At 43.8% G+C, this 15,259-nt stretch overlaps 1 protein-coding gene and 1 long non-coding RNA gene across 2 annotated transcripts in view; one reads left to right on the forward strand and one right to left on the reverse strand.

The window, feature by feature from the left end:
• LOC310696250 (uncharacterized protein) overlaps positions 1–15,259 on the reverse strand; it is a 960,839-nt gene that overhangs the window by 818,372 nt on the left and 127,208 nt on the right. The gene's annotated exons all lie outside the window — the stretch shown is intronic.
• On the forward strand, positions 12,400–14,032 carry LOC310696285. The gene is made up of 3 exons (XR_014520522.1): positions 12,400–12,686; positions 13,131–13,356; positions 13,876–14,032. It is a non-coding gene; the product is annotated as an uncharacterized lncRNA (long non-coding RNA).

Genomic DNA, 15,259 nt, shown 5'->3' on the forward strand with positions numbered 1-15,259 from the left:
ACGCCCTGCAATTCAGGGATGCTTTGCCCAACGTGGGGCTTGAACCTGAGACTGAGATTAAGAGTCTTATGCTCGACTGACTGAGCTATCCTGGGAAGTATTTTGCAAGCCTTCCTGCACTCCCCTTTAACCTGCAGCATCAGAGGTTGAAGCAGGGAGCACGTTTTGCAATCTTCCCTGTGCTTCTTCCGTCCTCCCACAATATTGGAAGCGCAAAGGAGAAGTGCACATCCTTTGCCAACATCCTACTTTGAACCCTAGGACGCCTTACAAAGTGCAGGAAATCCAGGGCAAATGTCCACAGAGGTGTTCTGCAGTGGATCATGTATCAACAATGCAATATTCCCCAAATACAGGAGGCTTCAAAAATCCAGACTGGGGTGACTGCAAAACTGTATCATATCAAGGAGACTGGTTTCACTAGGCTTCTACTGTCCTGGAAAAGAAAAACATTCAGGGACGGCAAGACTACATATTTCAACCTTCCTAACTACTCAAGTCATCTCCCAATGGAGGCCTTGTCAGGCTAGGATGTTTGTGATGACAAGGATCTGGCTTCTGCAGCCAAAGGTTGTTGAACAATGTACAGTTGCTTCTGAAATGCCTTTTTGCCACTGCCTAGTACACAATTCTGCTTACTCAGGAAAGGCTTGCTCCAAGGTTCTCAGTTTGTGCATGTATTATGACTACGCTGGGGTCAAGTAGGAGTACTTATTTGCCCAGCACATTCTGTTGCACAACATTAGAGAGCTAAGAAGGCAAAAGGTTTTTTGGGGGGTGAGGGAAGGAAACCACGTTACTAGGGAGCCCTGCCATAGCTACAGGGGTGCTAGCTGGGTTTTCTGACCTGGGTGAAGCCTTCTGAGGAGCACCGTTGAGGCTCCCAGCCTGTCTGTCTGTCTGTGTGTGTGTGTGTGTGTGTGTGTGTGTCCCCGCAAATGTGAGTGGCAGGGTGTCAAACTGGGTCTTTGACCTGGGTGATATAAAGCCTAGTTTCGCCCCTGCTGGGGAGGAAAAGAAAACCCATGACACATTTAGAACTGTGTGTCCTGTGCTCTGTGTGAGGGTTTAAGGCTGCAATGTTATACATCTTTACCTGGGGAAACTCCATGATCACTGCAGATGGTGACAGCAGCAGCAAAATTAAAAGACGCCTGCTTCTTGGGAGAAAAGCAATGACAAACCTAGACAGCATCTTAAAAAGCAGAGACATCACCTTGCCAACAAAGGTCTGTAAAGTAAAAGCTATGGTTTTCCCAGTAGTGATGTATGGAAGTGAGAGCTGGACCATAAAGAAGGCTGATCGCCGAAGAATTGATGCTTTTGAATTATGGTGCTGGAGGAGACTCTTGAGAGTCCCATGGACTGCAAGAAGATCAAACCTCTCCATTCTTAAGGAAATCAGCCCTGAGTGCTCACTGGAAGGACAGATCCTGAAGCTGAGGCTCAAATACAAAACATAAAATATTACATATACATATTACATTTGTGAGAATGGAGTTCACCATGATACAGAAGCCCATTTTTATTTTGGATAACGTAAGGGATAAGCAAAATCTCTAGCACTCGCTTAACTCTCCCACTGCAATAAATAGAGCATGGATGAGGAGCCTGTGGCTGTTGGAGTTCAGCTCCCATCAGCCCCAGCAAGCATGGCTGGTGGTCAGGGATGATGGGAGCTGTAGTTCATCAACTTCTTAGAGGACCACAGGCTCTCCACCCTTGCAACAGAGCTTCTAAGAGTTATTGTCGGTCAGAATGATCCACTAAAGCATCACAAGACAGTGATCAAAGTGCCAAGTTTGGCAGAACTCTTCATCAGATGATTTTTAAACAGTGTTATGTATATTCTTGTCAAGATATTTTTATACTGCTGTGCGCCACTTTGTGTGAACTTTGTCCCAAAAGCTGCTTTACAAGTGTGTATAGTTTTATAAACATTTCAATAAATAAATAAAATGCTAACATTCTATGCATGTCTTCTTAGACATATATACCCCATAGAGGTCAATGGGACTGCAATCCTATACTGACTTACTTTGTTGTAAGCCCCACTATGTGCAATGAGACACTTTTTAGTTAGTTGTGTGTAGGACTGTCCTCTAAGAAGCTACATCCACATTTCTGTTTGCTCTGCCACTTCCCCCCGAGGAAACCTGTCATTTAGTGCTGAATCGGAACAAACTACAATTGGATTTATCGCAGGTTGTCATTTGCTCCAATTTAGCATTAAAGAGTGAGTTTTCCAAGGGAAAGCAGTGGGACAAAAGCAAAACAGTTCAGACCCATGCCTAGAAAGCATGAGGCAAGCAGCAAACTGCTCGGAAACATGGAAGTGTGGGTAAGTCCTTAGTTAGGCTCTACTAAGAGACATCACCTTGCTGACAAAGGTCCGTATAGTTAAAGCTATGGTTTTCCCAGTAGTGATGTATGGAAGTGAGAGCTGGACCATAAAGAAGGCGGATCGCCAAAGAATTGATGCTTTTGAATTATGGTGCTGGAGGAGACTCTTGAGAGTCCCATGGACTGCAAGAAGATCAAACCTATCCATTCTTAAGGAAATCAGCCCTGAGTGTTCACTGGAAGGACAGATCGTGAAGCTGAGACTCCAATACTTTGGCCACCTCATGAGAAGAGAAGACTCCCTGGAAAAGACCCTGATGTTGGGAAAGATTGAGGGCACAAGAAGAAGGGGACGACAGAGGACGAGATGGTTGGACAGTGTTCTCGAAGCTACCAGCATGAGTTTGACCAAACTGCGGGAGGCGGTGGAAGACAGGAGTGCCTGGTGTGCTCTGGTCCATGGGGTCATGAAGAGTTGGACATGACTAAACAACAAAAAAAGTGTTATGCAGATCCCAAGTTGCACTGGAGGCTGATAGGACAAAGAAAGGAATCATGACTGATCCCCCATTTTTGAAAATATGAAATCCAGCAGTTTTTATAAGGCAAGCTAGCATTCACCCATGGGCTGCTCTTGACCCAAGAGCTTCCAGCTGTTTACTACTGCTTATAGATTACAGTGAGAAATAGGTTTATATAACCCATCCTTAAAGCTTTATATATTTTCCCATTTTACTGATCAAAACATTTGCCTGAAACCGCATGTGGTCTTGCTAATGCAGCCTACTACAGACCTGGGTCATCTTTCTTCTGTTTGGTAAGCCTTTGCCTGAGAGTATACGAGCATAGTCAGGTCGGTATTAACTCATGCATGCCATCAACTTGTCAACATGACGTTGCTTAATCTTGAGGCTAATTGTTTCCTTCCCTGCCCTTCTCTCTAATGCTCCTCAGACATAGATGGCAAGGGGAAATATGCGAAATTTAGAATGGTCCGTGAGTCATTTACCAATCACGGGGGAAATGTTGCTAAAGTAGTGCAATCTCACATGGTATATCCGGATAGATAAGGAAGTCAGTGGTATATTAGGCTTTAGCTTGTGGAAGTCGCTGGCCACAGGGTTACACAACCCTGCCTTTGCCAAAACAATACCAGTCATTCTTAATATGACAGGAGCAATCTGGGTACATTTACAAGGTTAGTAGTCAGGAAACTGTCAACCCCTTTGAGAACTTTAAAGTGGTCTATAAATAAATCCTTCAGGTGGGTAGCTTAGTTGGTCAGAGCCTGGCGCTGAAAACACCAAGATTGCAGGTTCTTCTTCTTCTTCTTCTTCTTCTTCTTCTTCTTCTTCTTCTTCTTCTTCTTCTTCTTCTTCTAGCACTCGCAGCCGAGTAAGATTGTCTTCCATAAACATGGTTTTAACAATGAGTCCATAAGTGACTGCGGAGGCCAATTCTGGATCCACATGTCCTTCCACAGTGTGACATTGGTTTCTGGGTGGGAGTTGATCATGGTGTGGATTTGCCAAGTGTGCCTTCCTCTTAGCACGTTTCTCCCTTGTGTCCTGAGTTTTAGTGTCTTCAAAGCCCATGACACCATTGGTAAAGGCTGGAGTGCTCGCAGGCAAAGTGTTTCCCAGTTGTCCATGTTTATAATACATTTTTAAAGATTTGCCTTGAGACAGTCTTTAAACCTCTTTTGTTGACCACCAGCATTACGCTTTCCATTTTTAAGTTCAGAATAGAGTAGTTGCTTTGGAAGACGATCATCAGGCATCCGCACAACATGACCAGTCCAATGAAGTTGATATTGAAAAATAATTGCTTCAACACTGACTAGGTTGTATCGATGCTTTTGCAAGACTCTTGCTGGTTATGCCACTGTCACCAGGGTTTCCTACCTGACCCTATGTACCAGGGCTTGTCTCTATTTTCTGGGACTTGCCTCGGTTAAGTGTTATTTTTTGTCTTTATTTTGCCATTCACGGAAATGTTAGGGATGCTTCTTCAAAACATTGATAGTGCAGAGAGCTAGCAATTAAGTCATCGCAGGGGAGGACAGGTGCGCCTTCTCTCTCATGAGCCCTTGCCTGCTGGTAGGACATCTGCAAATGGGCATAAAATGCTTCCCGCCTCCATCCTCCCATAACCTCCCATTAAACCATTGATTCATTAATTGTCGCCAAATATGTTCAAGATCTAGCTGTTTCATTTTTTAAAAAGGTACAATCAGATCCATTATGAGAATAAACACACAACAACAACAAATAATTATACAATTCTGGTCCCTTTCTAATAGACTGTGTCTGATAAAGAAAGCACTGCAAAAAAGGTGATTGCAGAAGGAAGGAAGGAAGGAAGGAAGGAAGGAAGGAAGGAAGGAAGGGACAGAGAGAGAAGGAAGGAAGGAAGGAAGGAAGGAAGGAAGGAAGGAAGGAAGGAAGGAAGGAAGAAAGAAAGAAAGAGGAAGGAAGGAAGGAAGGAAGGAAGGAAGGAAGGAAGGAAGGAAGGAAGGAAGGAAGGAAAACTTCCAATACTGTAGTGATGAGGCTGATGAGATTGACTCGGTATCCTAGGAAGGAACATAGGAAGGCGCCTTACACAGAAACAGACTCTTGTCCCATCTAGATTGGTATTGTCTGCACTGACTGGCAGCAGCTCTCCATTTCTGGAGATGCCAGTGACTGAACATGGGACTTTCCACCTGCCAAGCCTAGGGAGTATTCTACACTGTCTTGGATTCATCACAACACAAACAAGCTACAAAGAGGAGCACTTTGCATTCACTGCATGCATGACATGAGACAACCACCTCAGTTGCGGTGAGGCTGCCCAGATAGGACTAGTGCAAACAGTGGAGGATGCAGAAAGAATGTGACCCCTGATACGCTGCAGTGAGGAAAGGGAGAAGCCCAAAGGGTGGGGAGAAATCTTTCATTTCTTAAGCTGCAATTGACAAGATAGGCTTTGGGGCTTTTAGGCTGATCCTTAGGCAACACCTGCTGATCCTTTGTGGTGAAAGTCATCCTGTATATGTGTGTTTGTTTGTTTCTGTTTCTTAGCTCACCTTCCTACAGCCAGCGGAAGGCTTAGCTGGATATAATACCAAGGGCACCGCATTCAAAGCCATATTGATTCACCACCATGTTCTAAGCAAATCAGATTGTGTGGGAGACGAGGTCTGTCATCACAGAGATTTCAGCTGGATGCATGTAAAGGTAAAAGTAAATGACCCCCTGGACGGTTAAGTCCAGTCAAAGGCGACTATGGGGTTGTGGCTCTCATCTCGCTTCAGGCTGAGAGAACCGGTGTTTGTCCATAGAGAGCCTTCTGGGTCATGTGGCCAGCATGACTAAATCGCTTCTGGCACAACAGAACACCGTGACAAAAACCAGAGCGCCGTTTACCTTCCCACCAGAGTGGTACCTATTTATCTACTCGCACTGGTGTGCTTTTGAACTGCTAGGTTGGCAGAAGCCGGGGCAGAGCAACAGGAGCTCACCCTGTCGTGCAGTTTCGAACTGCCGGCCTTCCCATCAGCAAACCCAAAGAGGCTCAGTGGTTTAGACCACAGTGCCACCTGTGTCCCTTGAATGCATGTAGTCCTTTCAAAAGGGCAAGAAATATTTACTAAATTGAAGAATATATTAAGGACTGGGTCACATCACCTTTTTTATTGTTATGCACACCTGAGTACAAAATACAGTGGTACCTCGGGTTACATATGCTTCAGGTTACATAAGCTTCAGGTTACAGACTCCGCTAACCCAGAAATATTACCTCGGGTTAAGAACTTTGCTTCAGGATGAGAACAGAAATCGTGCTCCGGCGGCACAGCGGCAGCGGGAGGCCCCATTAGCTAAAGTGGTGCTTCAGGTTAAGAACAGTTTCAGGTTAAGAACGGACCTCCGGAACGAATTAAGTACTTAACCCGAGGTACCACTGTAGAGACAAAACTTGTGAATTAAAGCATTCACACATGAGTGGCCATTTCTCTGCACAAAATACACGAGTTTTAATTGTTTTTACTTGCTTGAATTTTATCTTATTATTATGGGAGTAAACAGGCATGTGATACACAAAAGTCATGCCTGTACCCTTTTAAGGTGGAATGGAACTATATCCTAACAAGCGGATCATCTATGCTGTTAAATGAAGTGTCCTCTGACCAGTGGCGTAGCGTGGGTTGTCAGCACCCGGGGCAAGGCAAGTAATTTGCGCCCCCTAACCCGTGGATTTGCGCCCCCTAACCCGTGGATTTGCGCCCCCTAACCCTAACCCCCAGATGTTGCGCCCGGTGCGGCCGGCCCCCCCTGCACCCCCCACACTACGCCACTGCCCCTGACTGAGCTCTCTCTCTCTGTGCTTCTTCTAACCCTTTGTAACGTGGCAGCTCATCAGTCTCTGCCTCATTATCTCCCTCACAGCTCGGCTGTAATTCTTTCTTTCTTTTAATATACATTTTTATTAATTTTTTAACATATCATTTCCAACAGTCATTTAACATAACTTCTTATCTTATACAATATTTTAGACTTCCATCAACAACCTCTGAAGATTTTCCGTTCTTTATCACTTGTTCTGCATTTCTTAGTTTCTCTATTACTTTTAATTATCGTTAACTAATAATTCTCTCCATAGTTCAAGTATTTACTCCAGTCTTCTAAGAATCTCTGGTCCCGCAGATTTTGAATCCTTCCTGTTAATTTATCTAATTCTGCATAGTCCATTAATTTCATCTGCCATTCTTCTTTTGTCAGTAGTTCTTATTGCTTCCATTTTTGTGCCAATAATATTCTTGCTGCTGTTGTTGCATATAATAACAACTTACAATCCTGTCTGTTAACATCCTCCCCAATAATGCCAGCTCGGCTGTACAGTGGTGCCTCGCAAGACGAAATTAATCCGTTCCGCGAGTCTCTTCGTCTTGCGGTTTTTTCGTCTTGTGAAGCACGGCTATTAGCGGCTTAGCGGCTTTAAGAAAAAGGAAACAAACACGCAAGAACTCGCAAGACGTTTCGTCTTGCGAAGCAAGCCCATAGGGAAATTCATCTTGCGGAACGACTCAAAAAATGGAAAACTCTTTCGTCTTGCGCATTTTTCGTCTTGCAAGGCATTCGTCTTGCGAGGTACCACTGTAATTAAAACTTTGCTCATGTGCTCATGACATCGATTCCATAAAACATATTTTGTTGCACTGTGCAAAATATGAGCAAGCCAGGGCTGAACTGATACTACCCTTGCTGGTACCTTTCCCGGGAAAATCAGAGGCTCACTATGTCAGGTTCCTAATGGAAGACTGGACAAATGCTAGAACATTAGCAGTGGCAAAGCTTTTATTGGTGGTTGCAAGAACCAATGATCCCTGTATTCTGAACAAAATGCTTGTTTAACCTGGAGGTAGGCTGTATGAATTGTGTATTGCTTTGTAACGATTTGTTGGGTCTTTGGACCGTAATAAAGATTGTTGTTGTTGTAATTCAGACTGGCTTCCCTCCTCCCTGTCAGCTACAGGAGAAGGGCGAGGCGATCTCCACCATTCATCTTCCTCTTGATTCCAGTCCCTGACTGCAGGCTCCGGGACCCAGAGACACACATGGGCAGGGCAGGGAACGCTGTGGAAGCTGGCACCTGCATGGGCGCACCTGGTTTGCACCACCTCAAAATTGTGTGCCCAGAGCCACAGTCCCCCTAACTCCCCCCCCCCTGCTATGCCTCTGGAATTATGTGGCCATATTCTACCCCCAAATGAGCACCACGTTAGCATGGAACATGGCTGTGTTGGGGCCTTCTTGGTGGTGTCCAGCTTGTGCCCCTAGAAAACACCAAAGCCCCCCCCAAAAAAAACTTTTGGTGTTGTCTGAATCTGACAATGGCCTGGTTCACAGTTCACATTTGTTGTTGTTGTTTAGTCGTTTAGTCATGTCCGACTCTTCGTGACCCCATGGACCAGAGCACGCCAGGCACTCCTGTCTTCCACTGCCTCCCGCAGTTTGGTCAAACTCATGTTTGTAGCTTCGAGAACACTATCCAACCATCTCGGCCTCTGTTGTCCCCTTCTCCTTGTGCCCTCCATCTTTCCCAACATCAGGGTCTTTTCCAGGGAGTCTTCTCTTCTCATGAGGTGGCGAAAGTATTGGAGCCTCAGCTTCAGGATCTGTCCTTCCAGTGAGCATTCAGGGCTGATTTCCTTCAGAATGGATAGGATTGATCTTCTTGCAGTCCATGGGACTATCAAGAGTCTCCTCCACCACCATAATTCAAAAGCATCAATTCTTCGGCGATCAGCTTTCTTTATGGTCCAGCTCTCACTTCCATACATCACTACTGGGAAAACCATAGCTTTTACTATACAGACCTTTGTTGGCAAGGTGATGTCTCTACTTTTTAAGATGCTGTTGTCATTGCAGTTCACATTAAACCTTAGTTAAACCGCATGCTACTCCTGCCACTCCTGTTGCTGCCAGAAACGAAGCCATAGTTTGGCTTAGAGTTATGTCTCTGTATGCTGTGGTGGCTAGAACCCTGATTGTGAAAAATTGGAAAAAAAGAAATAATTCCAAGAAAAGAAGAATGGCAAGATAAACTATTTACTGGTAGTTACGTCGAACGGGCATGTTTGACAGATGCGACCAGAGGTCACAGCAAACAAAAATTTCAAGAAAATTGGAAGAAATATATACCAGAAAAGGCAATGCCTGCAAATTACTACTTGGACTTGTTTTAATTAACTTTTGCAAATTGATTTATGCTTAGAATATAAATAATTAAATGGAAATATAAAGAGAGTAAAAAAGAAGATAAAAGGAAGTAGATTATTATGGTTGATAACAGAACCGTGCAGAGGATGAAGGAAATCATCAAAGAAAATGGATTTGAATTTTAGTTAAAATATACTGTCCATTAGGGTATTTTTCAGGTACAGTACACTTTTATTTTTGTTATGGTTCTTTTTGTTAATATTGTTATTCCTTTTTTGTTTTTCCTTTGCTTTTGCTTTTTTTCATTTTTATTTGTTATATAATATCTGTTATGTTTGTTTGTCTGCACATAAAATAAACAAAATTTAAATTTAAGAAAGAAAAAAAGAGTTATGTCTGAATCCAGGCCTGTAGTTTGTTTCTCACAAAAATACAGTCGTATCTTGGTTGCTGAACACCTTGGAACTTGTACATTTCAGCTCCTGAATGATCGAAAACCAGAAGTGAGTGTTCTGGTTTTCAGACGATTTTTGGAAGCTGAATGTCCAGTGTGGCTTCCACAGCTTCTGATTGGCTGCAGGACACTCCTGTAGCCAATTGGAAGCCGCGTCTTGGTTTTCGAACAGTTCCGGAAGTCAAACGGACTCCTGGAACGCATTCTGTTCGAGAACCAAGCTACGACTGTACTTTGATCGGTCAGTCAAAAACAAATCTTAGTTGCTGCTTAGGGCTTGTTTAGAGACATCACCTAGCCAACAAAGGTCCATATAGTTAAAGCTATGGTTTTCCCAGTAGTGATGTATGGAAGTGAGAGCTGGACCATAAAGAAGGCTGATCGCCAAAGAATTGATGCTTTTGAATTATGGTGCTGGAGGAGACTCTTGAGAGTCCCATGGACTGCAAGAAGATCAAACCTATCCATTCTTAAGGAAATCAGCCCAGAGTGCTCACTGGAAGGACAGATCCTGAAGCTGAGGCTCCAATACTGTGGCCACCTCATGAGAAGAGAAGACTCCCTGGAAAAGACCCTGATGTTGGGAAAGATGGAGGGCACAAGGAGAAGGGGACGACAGAGGACGAGATGGTTGGACAGTGTTCTCGAAGCTACCAGCATGAGTTTGACCAAACTGCGGGAGGCAGTGGAAGGCAGGAGTGCCTGGCTTGCTCTGGTCCATGGGGTCACGAAGAGTTGGACACGACTAAACGACTAAACAACAACAACAACAGGGCTTGTTTGGAGAGAAAGAAAACCACAAATGCAGCTTCAGGCATAAAGCTAGCCCAAGCCGTTGTTTAACTCCTGGCTGCTCAGCAACAGAGCCAGAAGCAAGTGAGGGAGAAGCAAGGTACATGAAATTTTTAGCAGTGTGCACATTTAAACCATAAAGCTGATGTCCCCTTCGTTATTTTCGCCTTCCCAGCCCCCCCACGCTGCACCAAATAAGCACCAAGTTGCCATGGAAAATGGCTGTGCTGGGGAATATTTAAGATAAATATCTCTTATAGTGCTGATCTTGGGCTCTTGTGAAAAAGCCTCTCCTTTGAGGAGGGCGGGACTGAATACAATGGTCCTTGCAGTCTCCAAAATATTTCAAAACAGATGATTTTAAAGGTATTGCATGCACATTTAGAAACAGATTAAGCTGAAATGTTCTAATCCCAGAAGATGTTTGGCGGGATTTCCCACCTAATCCCAGGAAGCCTCTGAGCATATATAACTGCTGCAGATACATCACAGGTATCAAGCCAAGAGAGAAGTCCAAGCTGCTAAGTGAAGACCAAAAAAAAAAAAGGTAAGCAATAATACTTGCACTGATATGTGTTTTGCGTCTTTGTCTGTACTTTTATGGTAAACAGGAATAATAGGTAGGTTGAAAAGTAAGACGAGAGCCAGCTTGCAAAATCTAAACTGCCTTAAGCTCCTTGAGTTCAGTGGAAGTAGCATCTCCTGTTCTTTCACATCAAAATCAAATGACTTGTTGTGACTTTGCGCTCCATTTCTATAATTTCTATAATTCTGATGTCCTGTAAAATGTGTGTGCTCTCTACTCTTGTCAGTTTGCATAGTTAGTGATGGTCATTAAATGCATGGTGCTTTATTATTATTTTTTGTAAACCACACTAAGAACATATGACCGAAGGACAGTATTAAAATAGCTCTAACCAATAAATAAAAAAATGAACATTTACTCCTCTTTCTTTCAATAGCATCCTCCTAATGCCCAAACGAAAGCAGCTACATGAGATCTGCTTATAGTGAATAAGTTCACAGAGTCCAGGGCTGTCTCCCCTGAGAGGCAGAAATTCCAAGTTCTCTGGAATCTTTCTTAATTGACCTGTGCTCTTTTTTTAAATCAGAGATGCCAGAAGGTGGCCTGGGATTGCTTGCATGCAAAGCCTGGGCTCTGCCCTTGAACTATGGCCTCCCCCTAATAAAACGGGACAAGCACAACCCAAATTAAATCTTGACTTTGGATCCTGTCCACATACTGGATTCAGTATCTCAGGTTATGGTATGGGTCTTCTGAGTGGCACTGGGTACCCATCCAGGCTTGTTGACTGTAATATGGTTGGAAAATCTCCAGGTGAATTATTTGAAGAGCAACTGTAATCAACAAATTACGCTAGTAGGACTACAAGAAGTTTTGTAAGGAGAAATATACGAAGGGTTACAAAGTAGAAAAAGATAGAGATATTGGTTATGAGTTTGAAATGCAATAGGGAAAATAAGAAATGCATACTAAGAGATTAGACTGGAAAATTTTCAGACAGGACTGATGAAAGTCAAAAAAACTGAATAAGATGTAAAAGTATGTTTAATTATTGTTGAAAATGGTATGTTAGAATATATATATATATATATATATATATATATATATATATATATATATATATATATATATATCTATATGCGCAGGTTTTGGTGTCTTCGGGTGTCTTCCCGTGTAAGAGTTGGGGTGTCTAGGCGACGTTTCGACGAGGTCTCACTCGTCATCTTCAGGCTGGTGCTTTCGGCTTCTTGTTACTGGAACAGAGCAGGATCTCAGTGTTTGAGTTCCTCAAACACTGAGATCCTGCTCTGTTCCAGTAACAAGAAGCCGAAAGCACCAGCCTGAAGATGACGAGTGAGACCTCGTCGAAACGTCGCCTAGACACCCCAACTCTTACACGGGAAGACACCCGAAGACACCAAAACCTGCATTCCTGTACCCGTGAAAATCTACGAAAGCATATATATATATATATATATATATATATATATATATATATGGAAAATCTCCAGGTGAAACTACAACTGGTGAAAGAGATTTATTAAATATTGCTAGGACCGCCAATTATAGATAGTAACAACAACAACAACTTTGGGAGTGAGATAGATGCCACATACCCAGAATGTTCTGGTCAAATATAGCCACATTGTTCACTTCCACTCCACTTCCATTCTTAATTCCTGTCCCTGCCCATTCTCCCTCTCTCTCACAGTCCACATGTGAATACCTAAGTTCAATTTTAGTAACACTAGCATTCAGTGTTGATTGTATGAGATTGTTTTTGCTCATTGCTCTTAGGGATCAAACAAGCAGAATGAAGACCCTGATCCTTCTTGCCTGCCTTCTGGCCCTCACTGCTCATTTTGAGGTAGGCATCGAGAGTTGCCATTAAATTGCCGTTAAATTGCTGGGCGGTAGCGGTGGCAGAGGATAGTGGTCGCAGGGGATGGAGGCTGGGTGCCCACAACAATTTTTTTGTGGGTGTCAGGGCCCCCTGGAGTTGGCACCTGTTTGGCCCATTTTTGCAGTTCTGGGCAGGCAGCAGAAATGGTAGACTGGCTGATCACATGCTGGCTTGCATTTGGCTAGGAGAGTTGCATGTTTGGATAAACGGTACGATTGATGATGAACTTTGACTTGCCATAAAGGGCTCCTTATATCTACAAATGAAGTAATGGCATAGGAAGAGTGAAGTATTTTTATTTATTTATTTAATTCACGATGGGAATAAGCACAGAGTTAAATACATTTATGTTTACCAATGTCTATGCCAACTCTCCATTGTTCTTCTCTGTCTCCTCTGTCCTCCCAGGCTAGCAAGAGTGGAAGTGGAAGCAATGAAAGAAGGTATTGGAGAGGCTTCCGTCCACAGCCAGCCTACTTCCCTTCCTATGCAAGGAATCCATACTTTCCCTTCCCTTCCTATGCACGGAATCCATACTTTGCACAAGGGCCTTATGGCTACCCCTCACAGAATCCATATTTCCCACAACCACAGTATTATTATGTCTTTCTCCCTGTCAACGCTACCGGTTGAGGTAAGTGTCCATTAAAATGGTAGTAAAGGATTGAGTTTTTTGCCGCTCCGCTAGGGACCGGGTGAGCTGGGCTGTTTTGAGCAGTCATTCAGTGACTGCTTGCAATGAAGGTTCAAGCCCAGCTTCTATCTTTTTCACTGAAGAACTTGGATTCATGACTTCATGAATGGTTTCTAGGACAAAACCCTAAACATTTTGTAAACAGTTTTTGGTGGTTGTATACCTGACCAGGCTAGCCTTCCCATGAGGCAAGGTGAGGTGACCGCCTCAGACGGCAGGATCCCCAAAGGCAACAGATCCCAGTGTAGATCTTTACCCTCCACTGTTCCTGATGTAGATCTTCACTGATCTACTACACAAAATCAAGTGGTGATTCTCTGGCTAAACCAGTATAAAAATAGCAGGCTTTGTTTGGTTTGTGTCTGTGTGTGAATGTGTTCTGAATAACCTGAAGCTGAAAAGCGATTTTTCCACCCTTATGGATTTGATTATTACCGATTCGTTCTTTTCAATTAACAGGTCTCTCTGAGATACGTTCTTCAAGACGGGCTCTCTAAGAAACAATTTGCTTCTGTTGCCACGAATCACCTGATATAATGCATGATACATGATTTAAATTTTTGGAAAGAATTATGCTTTGCAATATATTCCTTTGAATAAATATGTCCAGCATCTACTTATGTTTCCTGTGGGTTGTTTCTTCCTTTCTCTCTCTTCCCTGTCAGGGCCGGCCCCAGACATTTTGGCGCCTAAGGCAAATCAGAAATTAGAACCCTCCCATAGGAGTCAATTCCTAGGAGCTGAGGGGCCAGCCCCCCAAGTTGATGGGTACTGACATTCAAATGGTGTGGGTGCACTGCATCATGTGATCAATAATGTTGGGCAGTGCTTACCTCCCCCCCCCAATATTTTATTCAAGTTGGCACCCCCGAACCCTCCCAATTGTAGTTTGCTAAACGTACTTTTTATATACTGTTGAGGCCCCTCACGCCCCACTACCCTGATGCTGCACCCCTTGCTCCCCCCTTGTTTCCAATGCTGATCTTCTCTTGGGGAATACAGTGGAACCTCGGTTTTCGAGCGTCTTGGAAGCCGAACAATTTGGAACCCGAACGCTGAAAACCCAGAAGTAATTGCTTCCATTTATTAACATGCCTCGGAAGTCGAATGGCTTCCAAAGTGCATTTTTCATTCTCTCCCCCATTGACTTTGCAGCCAGCCCATCGATCCCCCGTTTTCGAACATTTCGGAAGCCAAACGGTCTTCCAGAATGGATTACGTTCGAAAACCAAGGTTCCACCATATTGGAAATATGGGGAGAGAAGATCAGCATCAGAAACAAGGGGGGGTGGAGAACCCGTGCTATTATTTTCTAAAAAAAAAAGTTTAGGGGTACTCTCATTTTCCTATTCATATTGAAATACTGCCCATCAATGAGGCCAAACTTAGATTCACAAAATGTTTTGGTGTATGCATCCCCCTGCGCCACCCCAGGAAAAAAAAGCACCGGAGACAACACAGGAGAAATGTTGGAAATGGGAGAGTCAAGATTAGCATCGGAAACAAGGGGAGGGAGTCAATATAAGCATCTTAAACTAGCAGGGAGCATGGAGATCAGCATCAGAATGAAGATCTTCACTCTCCTCTTCACTCCCCAATTTTACCCGGTGCTGATTTACACTCCTTCCTTCTTAAACGTCACTCTTTGCTGCTTCTCCCTCTTCCCCAAGAGAGGGAAGTGAGGCTGTGAAACAACTCCCTTGAGTTAGGAGAGGTTGGTTGGCTCACGGCAGCTGTGATTCCCTCCCTTAGTTCACCTTCTCCACTGTCTAGGCCCGGGATGAGCAAACTTTTTCAGCAGGGTCCACTGTCCCTCAGACCTTGTGGGGGGCCGGATTATATT

The sequence above is a fragment of the Podarcis liolepis genome (genome assembly GCF_965112155.1).
Source record: "Podarcis liolepis genome assembly, chromosome: 17".
Classification (NCBI taxonomy): domain Eukaryota; kingdom Metazoa; phylum Chordata; class Lepidosauria; order Squamata; family Lacertidae; genus Podarcis; species Podarcis liolepis.